Raw genomic sequence first — 12,578 nt, 5'->3', positions numbered from 1 at the left:
TTTTTTTTTTTAACGTTGTATTTTTGAAATTCCAAACTCTACTCTAGATTTTTAATTTTTGCTTTTTGGTATTAGTTATCAATTTTGTACCTGTAGTTTCTTTATAATTTTCACGACCTTGTTTGTTTTTATTTGTTCGTTTTTTCTCTCTTTCTTTTCCTTCTTCTTTTCATTAACATCGCATTTTTGAAATTCCAAACTCTACTCTAGATTTTTAATTTTTGCTTTTATGTATTTGTTACCAATTTCGTACCTTTAAGAACCCAATCTTCAGGACCCATTTTTCACTAGGGTACGAGATTACTGGCTTGACTGCTCTCTCTCCCTTTGGACTCTCCATTTTCTCCACCAGGTCACCTGTATCTCCTCCCTAACCCCTCTCTACTCTACCCAACTCTGTGAATTTCTGTGTGTTCCAGACGGTGGAGAACACTGAGGGAACTGATTACTGGCTGGATCTGTCTCCCTTCTTTTCATTTCCCCCTTTTATCCTTCTGGCCACCTCTGTCTCCTGCCTCCTTCTTCTCTTCTCTGTATAACTCCGTGAACATCTCTGAGCGGTCCAGTTGTGGAGTGCACGTAAGGAAGTGGCTACTGGCTAGCCCACTCTCTCCACTATTGATTCCACCTCACCTCATTTGAGTCACCTCTAACTCCCTCCTCCCTCTTCTCTTCTCCATGTAACACTGTGAACCTCTCTGAGTGACCCTCACAGTAGAGAAACTTTTCATCTTTAACGTAGATGTTTTATCAATGATGCTGTATAGAAGGAGAAGTTTTGAAACTACTGTCAAAATAAGACTGATAACTGGAAGTAGGAGGCTTAAGTCCAAACCCTGACTCCAGGGAACTCCTGACTCCAAGGAACATTAATTGACAGGAGCTCATCAAACACCTCCATACCGACACTGAAACCAAGTACCACACAAGGGCCAACAAGTTCCAGGGAAAGGCATACCAAGCAAATTCTCCAGCAACAAAGGAACACAGCCCTGAGCTTCAAGATACAGGCTGCCCAAAGTCACCCCAAAACCATAGACATCTCATAACTCATTACTGGACATTTCATTACACTCCAGAGAGAAGAAATACAGCTCCATCCACCAGAACATCGACACAAGTTTCCCTAACCAGGAAACCTTGACAAGCCACCTGTACAAACCCACACACAGCGAGGAAATGCCACAATAAAGAGAACTCCACAAACTGCCAGAATACAGAAAGGACACCCCAAACTCAGCAATTTAAACAAGATGAAGAGACAGAGGAATACCCAGCAGATAAAGGAACAGGATAAATGCCCACCAAACCAAACAAAAGAGGAAGAGATAGGGAATCTACCTGATAAAGAATTCCGAATAATGATAGTGAAATTGATCCAAAATCTTGAAATTAAAATGGAATCACAGATAAATAGCTTGGAGGCAAGGATTGAGAAGATGCAAGAAAGGTTTAACAAGGACTTAGAAGAAATAAAAAAGAGTCAATATATAATGAATAATGCAATAAGTGAAATTAAAAACACTCTGGAGGCAACAAATAGTAGAATAACAGAGGCAGAAGATAGGATTAGTGAATTAGAAGATAGAATGGTAGAAATAAATGAATCAGAGAGGACAAAAGAAAAACTAATTAAAAGAAATGAGGACAATCTCAGAGACCTCCAGGACAATATTAAACGCTACAACATTCGAATCATAGGGGTCCCAGAAGAAGAAGACAAAAAGAAAGACCATGAGAAAATACTTGAGGAGATAATAGTTGAAAACTTCCCTAAAATGGGGAAGGAAATAATCACCCAAGTCCAAGAAACCCAGAGAGTCCCAAACAGGATAAACCCAAGGCGAAACACCCCAAGACACATATTAATCAAATTAACAAAGATCAAACACAAAGAACAAATATTAAAAGCAGCAAGGGAAAAACAACAAATAACACACAAGGGAATACCCATAAGGATAACAGCTGATCTTTCAATAGAAACTCTTCAAGCCAGGAGGGAATGGCAAGACATACTTCAAGTGATGAAAGAAAATAACCTACAGCCCAGATTATTGTACCCAGCAAGGATCTCATTCAAGTATGAAGGAGAAATCAAAAGCTTTTCAGACAAGCAAAAGCTGAGAGAATTCTGCACCACCAAACCAGCTCTCCAACAAATACTAAAGGATATTCTCTAGACAGGAAACACAAATATGGTGTATAAATTTGAACCCAAAACAATAAAGTAAATGGCAACGGGGTCATACTTATCAGTAATTACCTTAAACGTAAATGGGTTGAATGCCCCAACCAAAAGACAAAGACTGGCTGAATGGATACAAAAACAAGACCCCTACATATGTTGTCTACAAGAGACCCACCTCAAAACAGGGGACACATACAGACTGAAAGTGAAGGGCTGGAAAAAGATTTTCCATGCAAATAGGGACCAAAAGAAAGCAGGAGTAGCAATACTCTTATCAGATAAAATAGACTTTAAAACAAAGACTGTGAAAAGAGACAAAGATGGTCACTACATAATGATCAAAGGATCAATCCAAGAAGAAGATATAACAATTATAAATATATATGCACCCAACACGGGAGCACTGCAGTATGTAAGACAAATGCTAACAAGTATGAAAGGAGAAATTAACAATAACAGTGGGAGACTTTAATACCCCACTCACACCTATGGATAGATCAACTAAACAGAAAATTAACAAGGAAACACAAACTTTAAACGTTACAATAGACCAGTTAGACCTAATTGATATCTATAGGACATTTCATCCCAAAACAATGAATTTCACCTTCTTCTCAAGCGCACATGGAACCTTCTCCAGGATAGATCACATCCTGGGCCATAAAGCTAGCCTTGGTAAATTCAAAAAGATAGAAATCATTCCAAGCATCTTTTCTAACCACAATGCAGTAAGATTAGATCTCAATTACAGGAGAAAAACTATTAAAAATTCCAACATATGGAGGCTGAACAACATGCTGCTGAATAACCAACAAATCACAGAAGAAATCAAAAAAGAAATCAAAATTTGCATAGAAACAAATGAAAATGAAAACACAACAACCCAAAACCTGTGGGACACGGTAAAAGCAGTCCTAAGGGGAAAGTTCATAGCAATACAGGCACACCTCAAGAAACAAGAAAAAAGTCAAATAAATAACCTAACTCTACACCTAAAGCAATTAGAAAAGGAAGAAATGAAGAACCCCAGGGTTAGTAGAAGGAAAGAAATCTTAAAAATTAGAGCAGAAATAAATGCAAAAGAAACAAAAGAGACCATAGCAAAAATCAACAAAACCAAAAGCTGGTTCTTTGAAAGGATAAATAAAATTGACAAACCATTAGCCAGACTAATCAAGAAACAAAGGGAGAAAAATCAAATCAATAAAATTAGAAATGAAAATGGAGAGATCACAACAGACAACACAGAAATACAAAGGATCATAAGAGAGTACTATCAAAAATTATATGCCAATAAAATGGACAACGAGGAAGAAATGGACAAATTCTTAGAAAAGTACAACTTTCCAAAACTCGACCAGGAAGAAATAGAAAATCTTAATAGACCCATCACAAGCACAGAAATTGAAACTGTAATCAGAAATCTTCCAGCAAACAAAAGCCCAGGTCCAGACGGCTTCACAGCTGAATTCTACCAAAAATTTAGAGAAGATCTAACACCTATCCTGCTCAAACTCTTCCAGAAAATTTCGGAGGATGGTAAACTTCCAAACTCATTCTATGAGGCCACCATCACCCTAATACCAAAACCTGACAAAGATCCCACAAAAAAAGAAAACTACAGGCCAATATCACTGATGAACATAGATGCAAAAATCCTTAACAAAATTCTAGCAATCAGAATCCAACAACACATTAAAAAGATCATACACCATGACCAAGTGGGCTTTATCCCAGGGATGCAAGGATTCTTCAATATCTGCAAATCAATCAATGTAATACACCACATTAACAAATTGAAAAACAAAAACCATATGATTATCTCAATAGATGCAGAGAAAGCCTTTGACAAAATTCAACATCCATTTATGATCAAAACTCTCCAGAAAGCAGGAATAGAAGGAACATACCTCAACATAATAAAAGCTATATATGACAAACCCACAGCAAACATTATCCTCAATGGTGAAAAATTGAAAGCATTTCCTCTAAAGTCAGGAACAAGACTAGGGTGCCCACTTTCACCATTACTATTCAACATAGTTTTGGAAGTTTTGGCCACAGCAATCAGAGCAGAAAAAGAAATAAAAGGAATCCAAATTGGAAAAGAAGAAGTAAAACTCTCACTGTTTGCAGATGACATGATCCTCTACATAGAAAACCCTAAAGACTCCACCAGAAAATTACTAGAACTAATCAATGACTATAGTAAAGTTGCAGGATATAAAATCAACACACAGAAATCCCTTGCATTCCTATACACTAATAATGAGAAAACAGAAAGAGAAATTAAGGAAACAATTCCATTCACCATTGCAACAGAAAGAATAAAATACTTAGGAATATATCTACCTAAAGAAACTAAAGACCTATATATAGAAAACTATAAAACACTGGTGAAAGAAATCAAAGAGGACACTAACAGATGGAGAAATATACCATGTTCATGGATTGGAAGAATCAATATAGTGAAAATGAGTATACTACCCAAAGCAATCTATAGATTCAATGCAATCCCTATCAAGCTACCAACAGCATTCTTCACAGAGCTAGAACAAATAATTTCACAATTTGTATGGAAATACAAAAAACCTCGAATAGCCAAAGCAATCTTGAGAAAGAAGAATGGAACTGGAGGAATCAACCTGCCTGACTTCAGGCTCTACTACAAAGCCACAGTTATCAAGACAGTATGGTACTGGCACAAAGACAGAAATATAGATCAATGGAACAAAATCGAAAGCCCAGAGATAAATCCACGCACATATGGACACCTTATCTTTGACAAAAGAGGCAAGAATATACAATGGATTAAAGACAATCTCTTTAACAAGTGGTGCTGGGAAAACTGGTCAACCACTTGTAAAAGAATGAAACTAGAACACTTTCTAACACCATACACAAAAATAAACTCAAAGTGGATTAAAGATCTACACGTAAGACCAGAAACTATAAAACCCCTAGAGGAGAACATAGGCAAAACACTCTCTGACATACATCACAGCAGGATCCTCTATGACCCACCTCCCAGAATATTGGAAATAAAAGCAAAAATAAACAAATGGGACCTAATTAACCTTAAAAGCTTCTGCACATCAAAGGAAACTATTAGCAAGGTGAAAAGACAGCCTTCAGAATGGGAGAAGATAATAGCAAATGAAGCAACTGACAAACAACTAATCTTGAGAATATACAAGCAACTCCTACAGCTCAACTCCAGAAAAATAAATGACCCAATCAAAAAATGGGCCAAAGAACTAAATAGACATTTCTCCAAAGAAGACATACAGATGGCTAACAAACACATGAAAAGATGCTCAACATCACTCATTATCAGAGAAATGCAAATCAAAACCACTATGAGGTACCATTTCACACCAGTCAGAATGGCTGCGATCCAAAAGTCTACAAGTAATAAATGCTGGAGAGGGTGTGGAGAAAAGGGAACCCTCTTACACTGTTGGTGGGAATGCAAACTAGTACAGCCACTATGGAGAACAGTGTGGAGATTCCTTAAAAAACTGGAAATAGACCTGCCTTATGATCCAGCAATCCCACTGCTGGGCATACACACCGAGGAAACCAGAAGGGAAAGAGACACGTGTACCCCAATGTTCATCGCAGCACTGTTTATAATAGCCAGGACATGGAAGCAACCTAGATGTCCATCAGCAGATGAATGGATAAGAAAGCTTTGGTACATATACACAATGGAGTATTATTCAGCCATTAAAAAGAATACATTTGAATCAGTTCTAATGAGGTGGATGAAACTGGAGCCTATTATACAGAGTGAAGTAAGCCAGAAAGAAAAACACCAATACAGTATACTAACGCATATATATGGAATTTAGAAAGATGGTAACAATAACCCTGTGTATGAGACAGCAAAAGAGACCCTGATGTATAGAACAGTCTTATGGACTCTGTGAGAGAGGGAGAGGGTGGGAAGATTTGGGAGAATGGCATTGAAACATATAAAATATCATGTATGAAACGAGGTGCCAGTCCAGGTTCGATGCACGATACTGGATGCTTGGGGCTGGTGCACTGGGACGACCCAGAGGGATGGAATGGGGACGGAGGAGGGAGGAGGGTTCAGGATGGGGAACACATGTATACCTGTGGCGGATTCATTTTGATATTTGGCAAAACTAATACAGTTATGTAAAGTTTAAAAATAAAAAAAAAAAAAAAAAGCCATATCTCTGTTGCTACCTGGCCAGCACAATTGTAAGATACAATTATCTATTACATAGCATAATTTTGGATATTAAAATGTTTTCATATATGTCTTAGAATTAATGAAATACGATAGCTTAATTCCATGCTCAGCAAACAACCTCTAATTGGCTTCATATGAAACTTCAACCAACTTCAAAATCCTTCAATTATTACAACTTTGTGCTGTGCTGTTCTTAGTCACTCAGCTGTGTCCGACTCTTTGCAACCTCGTGGAGTGTAGCCCCCAAGGCTCCTCTGTCCATGGGGATTCTCCAGGCAAGAACACTAGAGTGGGATGCCATGCCCTTCTTAAGGGGATCTTCCCCACCTGGGATCGAACCTGGTCTCCCACATTGCAGACAAATTCTTTAACATCTGAGCCACCAGGGAAGTATTACATACAACCTTAGTTCACTTATTTCACAGGTACTTTAGATATAAAGATCAACTTGCAAAATTATACAGAATACTGAAATTCTTGACTCTAGGGAAAGTGGGAGATTATTAGTCCATAGCTGTCACCAACTTGCACTCAGCATATTTTAACAGATAAGCCAGACTTTGCAGTTTGAGGTTCTCTCTCTCTCATAGAAGATAGGACCCCACTTTCCTGAGCATTAAGGATGCCTGGGCTTTTCTCGTGAGACTTGGTGTGAGCTCCTGTCCCAGGCACCGCCTCCAGCCTTTAAATGGTTGTTCAACCCTCAGGTATCCCTCTGGAGGAACTCCCTGGTCCCCCTCCACCCCAGCCCTAGGACAGATTCCACAAGCAGACCTTCCCTTTGAATTTTTCTCAGTTTTTGCCTCATCTTTATTTTGGACTTTTTCCTCTTTTGTTCAAAAAATTTGTCATTCTGGACAGCTGATCCAACTGCTCCTCTTAATTAAATTTATTCTGTTTCCCTCAGGCCTTCTCTTTATAATTAGTTTGCAATTTCAGCTTTCCAACATCAGTCACTTTTTCTCCTATTCCTCCAAGTCTAAGATGTCAAATCCTTGTTTTCCTTTTTTTGTCAATTCATTTCTGGTCCATCATAAACCCATCATCCACAGAGCCCTGTTTTTCATCAACACACACAAATTCATTTTTCAGATAATAAAAAAAGGAACGTGGCTACAGAGGGCATAGACTGCAACATGTAACAACATTGTTTTTTAACATTTATCCAGACACCAGATATTATTATGCTGAGAAGTGCACATGAATTAACCGTATAATCCTAAACACAAGCAAGAAGACAAACTTAACTAATGGTAAACACTGAGGTTTGGTGGTGGTGGTGGTTTAGTCACTAAGTTATGTCCAACTCTTGCAACCCCATGGACTGTAGCCTGCCAGTCTCCTCTGTCCATGGGATTCTGAGGCCTGGAGAGGTTGCTAATTCATCCAAAGTCATAAAGCTAATGGGTCCAGCCGCCCAGAATGAGTCTGTGTTTCTGGCTTCAGAGCCTAAACTCTGGGCTTTCATACCTCATTTCCTGGACATCTGCTTTGACAAGGCACTGTTCTAGGTGCTGAGAGGGAGACAGAAAAACAGAGAGAAAGCAGCTTACATTCCAGCAGGTGAAAGCAGATTGTCATAATACTAGCACCTGGTAGAATGCAATCTGCACTCAGTAAAATCCAAACCAAACCCAGAGCATAGCGGAGAATTCCAGCTGCAGAGACAGGAGGGCTTCGAGGACGAACTGGCATTTGAACTGCACTTGAGTGATGGGTAGAATATAATGAGAGAGCTGTTAAAAGGAGCAGAAAGTAGGCTGAATGCCTAAGGGTCTAGGGGAGGGAAGAAAAAGAAGCTGGGAAACGGTTATTTATTATCGCCTGTCACTATTTGTGATTCTGCTTCTTAGATTCATGGTCAGTCCAAAGTCAAGCTCAGCACGGAGAGCCCGCCCCTCCCGTCAGGTCGGGCTGTGAGCTGCGCCATTCCCCAACCAGCTGCAGCTCTGCCCCAGGTACCAGGTGCCAGATGCTGGCACTGAATTCTTAAAAGGTTTCTCCTGTCTCCCTGTCTGCGATCCCCTCACTTCAGCTCACACCCCGGCTGTCATTTCATTCTTCACACTTGCCCAGCCTGGAAGACGTGGACTGTGCTGAACAATGGAGTTATCACCACAGAATGACAAGAACAGCGGGACCCTGCAGGATCACTGGGACTAGGGTTATAAGAAGGAAAAAAAAAAAAAAAGCAAAAAATACCTGACAGCCTGTGGGCAAATCTGACCCCCACTGTTCAGCTGGCACAGAGTACCGAAAAGGTTGGCATGTCTCAGGTGGGTCACAGGCTCTCCATTCCCTGCCATACCCACCTCTGCCTTTGTCTTACAGAGTTCCTTGGTCACCAGAAAGCACTGAGTTCTGATTTATGAGCTGATAAACACGTGACTCTTGAAAGAAATAAGTTCTGATTTACGAGCTGATGAACACGTGACTCTTGAAAGAAATAATGCCACTTTAGGTAGGTTTATTCCTATGTCTTTTAGGTAGGTTTATTCTTTTTGTTGCAATGGTAAGTGGGATTGTCTCATTTATTTCCCTTTCTGATCTTTCATTGTTTGTGTATAGGAATGCTAGAGATTTCTGTGTATTAATTTTGCAACTTTACTAAACTCATTGATTAGCTCTAGTTGTTTTCTGATAGCGTCTTTAGGATTCTGTGTGTATAGTATCATTTCACTGGCAAACAGTAACAGTTTTCATTATTTTCCAGTTTGGACCTTTTTTTTCTTTTTCTTCTCTGATTGCCATGGCTAGGGCTTCCAAGACTATGTTGAATAATTAGTGGCAAGAGTGGACACCCTTGTCTTATTCCTGATCTTAGAGGAAATACTTTCAGTTTTTCACTATTGACAATAATGTTTGCTGTGAGCTTGTTATACATGGCCTTTATTATGTTGAGGTAGGTTCCCTCTTTACCCACTGTCTGGAGGGTTTTTAATCATAAATGGGTATTGAATTTTGTCAAAAGCTTTTTCTGCACCTATTGCAATGATCATATGGTTTTTATGCTTCAATTTGCTAAGATGGGGCATCACATGAATCGATTTGTATATATTAAAGAATCCTTGCATCCCTGGGATAAATCCCACTTTATCATGCAAGGTTTCCGTTCAGTTCAGTCTCTCAGTTGTGTCCTACTCTTTGCAACCCCATGAACTGCAGCACGCCAGGCCTCCCTGTCCATCACCAACTCCTGGAGTCCACCCAAACCCATGTCCATTGAGTCAGTGATGCCATCCAACCATCTCATCCTCTGTCATCCCCTTTTCCTCCTGCCCTTAATCTTTCCCAGCATCAGGGTCTTTTCAAATGAGTCAGCTCTTTGTATCAGGTGGCCAAAGTATTGGAGTTTCAGCTTCAACATCAGTCCATCCAATGAGCATCCGGCAAGGTTTATAATCCTTTTAATGTGTTGTTGGATTCGGTGTGTTAGTATATTGTTGAGGATTTTTCTAGGACATGGAAGTAACCTAAATTTCCATCAACAGAGGAATGGATAAAAAAGATGTAGTGCATATATATGGTGGAATATTACCCAGCCATAAAAAGGAATGAAAATACATCATTTGTAGAGACATGGATGGACCTAGAGAGTCATTCATACAGAATGAAGTAAGTCAGAAAGAGAAAAACAAACATTGTTTATTAACACATATATGTGGAATCTAGAAAGATGGTATAGATGATCTTATTTACAAAGCAGAAATGGAGACACAGAGGTAGAGAACAAATATGGATACCAAGGAGGGAAGAGGGATTGAGACAAATTGGGAGGCTGAGATTGACACATATACACTATTGATACTGTGAATAAAATAGGTGCTAATGACAACATAGTGTATAGCACAGGGAACTCTACCTAATGCTCTGTGGTCACCTGAATGGAAAGAAAATCCAAAAGGGAGGAGATATATGTGGCTTACTTATTATGCTGTACAGTAGAAACTAACAAAACATTGTAAAGCAACTATACTCCAATATAAACTAACTTAAAAAAAACACCAATGCCCCAATGCCTTGATTAATACTGTTAGTTAACATGAAAGCTGAGAATGAAAGCTCAGAATTTCCTCTCACTCCAGTAATTTTTGCAGCTATACCACACCTACCCACATTGTAAGGGAAGCCAGAGCTTCTAGGATTTGCAGAGAAACTTTGAACATAGTATTCACAGAGCTTACAAAGGGAATCAACCTCTGTCCTTTTATATGAATACCTCTGTCCTTATGCTGTGTCAACTTGCCAACCCCATAGACAGCAGCCATTTAATTTTGTTTATGGATACCCAGCTCGATTCAAAAAAAGATTTATTATCTTTTCAAAGATATCTTATTCAAAGATATATAAGATACACCAAGATAAAAAATTAGAGGTAGATGATGAACAGAAAGCAAGGGAATAGGATAGAAATGAGGTTGACATAAGACACCTTTCATGAGGTCCTATTTGCCAGTTATAGGAAGTGGCATATTTGCCTCAAAATTTTCCTAACAGTTAATTTTTTCTTAGTCTATCATATGATTCTGCTTCCCAGAGATAAACTATTAGGGGGGAAAAAGCAATAATTTTTCATAAATAAAGCAAAAAATTTCACTGAAGGGGTCTGGCATTGTGTAATATGACAAACCAGGCACTCAACACCCTCCAATAGATTCTGTTTGTTTTTCATCTGGTGATTACAAAACATAATTTACATAGGTTACTTATGACTTCTAATTTCTGCACAACAAATTCCTGGGGAAACTTGAAGTTTTTGTAAAGTTTTGAGAAGTATTGCCTATGTAGTTATTTCATAAATAATTGTCTCACTCACTGATATATGAACAATGTTCAGATATGTATAGACACTATCATGATTATATAGATGATTATATCCAAAATCACTGCAGATGGTGACTGCAGCCATGAAATTAAAAGACACTTCCTCCTTGGAAGGAAAGTTATGACCAACTTAGATAGCATATTCAAAAGCAGAGATATTACTTTGACAACAAAGGTCCGTCTAGTCAAGGCTATGGTTTTTCCAGTGGTCATGTATGGATGTGAGAGCTGGACTGTGAAGAAGGCTGAGCACCAAAGAATTGATGCTTTTGAACTGTGGTGTTGGAGAAGACTCTTGAGAGTCCCTTGGACTGCAAGGAGACCCAATCAGTCCATCCTAAAGGAGATCAGTCCTGGGTGTTCATTGGAAGGACTGATGCTAAAGCTGAAACTCGAACTTTGGCCACCTCATGTGAAGAGTTGACTCATTGGAAAAGACCCTGATGCTGGGAGGGATTGGGGGCAGGAGGAGAAGGGGACGACAGAGGATGAGATGGCTGGATGGCATCACCAACTCCATGGACATGAGTTTGAGTGAAGTCCAGGAGTTGGTGATGGACAGGGAAGCCTGGCATGCTGTGATTCATGGGGTCGCAAAGTCGGACACGACTGAGTGACTGAACTGAACTGAACTAATAGATACTTAAATTTGGCACAGAATTCATAGAGGCTTATCTTCTCATCCTGTATTTGGCAATAGATACTGCTGCTGCTGCTGCTGCTAAGTCGCTTCAGTCGTGTCCGACTCTGTGCGACCCCATACACGGCAGCCCACCAGGCTCCCCCATCCCTGGGATTCTCCAGGCAAGAACACTGGAATGGGTTGCCATTTCCTTCTCCAATGCATGAAAGTGAAGAGTGACAATGAAGTCGCTCAGTCGTGTCTGACTCTTAGCGACCCCATGGACTGTAGCCCACCAGGCTCTACCATCCATGGGATTTTCCAGGCAAGAGTACAGAGTGGGGTGCCATCGCCTTCTCCAGCAACAGATACTAGAAGTACAATTATTGCCCAGGGGGTGATGGTGGCTCCATGTGACTTTGTGATAGGGAAACCAACTCCATCTTCAAAGACAGAACCAATACAATATAGTCCTTAACAGCCGCCATCCATCCCACCTGGTCTGTTCACGTGACAAATGGCTATGTTCTTGTTTTTAATAAATCCTTTTATCTTCCTTGTTAAGAGAAATTGAGAAGCATTCATTTGGAGAACTTAATAGATTGTCTATCCTATGAGCCCTTCTCTATGAGTATTTTTCTCTTGACTAAGAGTTCGAATAGAGCACAAGAGAATTCAGATTTGTAATCCTTGACAATTACCTGGCTCGGCCACTTTGC

At 39.5% G+C, this 12,578-nt stretch overlaps 1 long non-coding RNA gene across 1 annotated transcript in view; it reads left to right on the top strand.

The window, feature by feature from the left end:
* Window positions 1-9,199, top strand: part of LOC123331334 — a 477,797-nt gene extending 468,598 nt beyond the window's left edge. The window contains exons 3-4 of the long non-coding RNA XR_006547901.2: window positions 8,267-8,371; window positions 8,745-9,199. This is a non-coding gene — a long non-coding RNA (uncharacterized LOC123331334). The remainder of the gene's footprint in view (window positions 1-8,266; window positions 8,372-8,744) is intronic.
* Window positions 9,200-12,578: the final 3,379 nt, after the last annotated feature.

The sequence above is a fragment of the Bubalus bubalis genome, chromosome 23 (assembly GCF_019923935.1).
Source record: "Bubalus bubalis isolate 160015118507 breed Murrah chromosome 23, NDDB_SH_1, whole genome shotgun sequence".
NCBI lineage: Eukaryota > Metazoa > Chordata > Mammalia > Artiodactyla > Bovidae > Bubalus > Bubalus bubalis.
The sequence above is the reverse complement of the archived record's forward strand: the minus strand, read 5'-3'. Positions and strand labels throughout refer to the sequence as shown.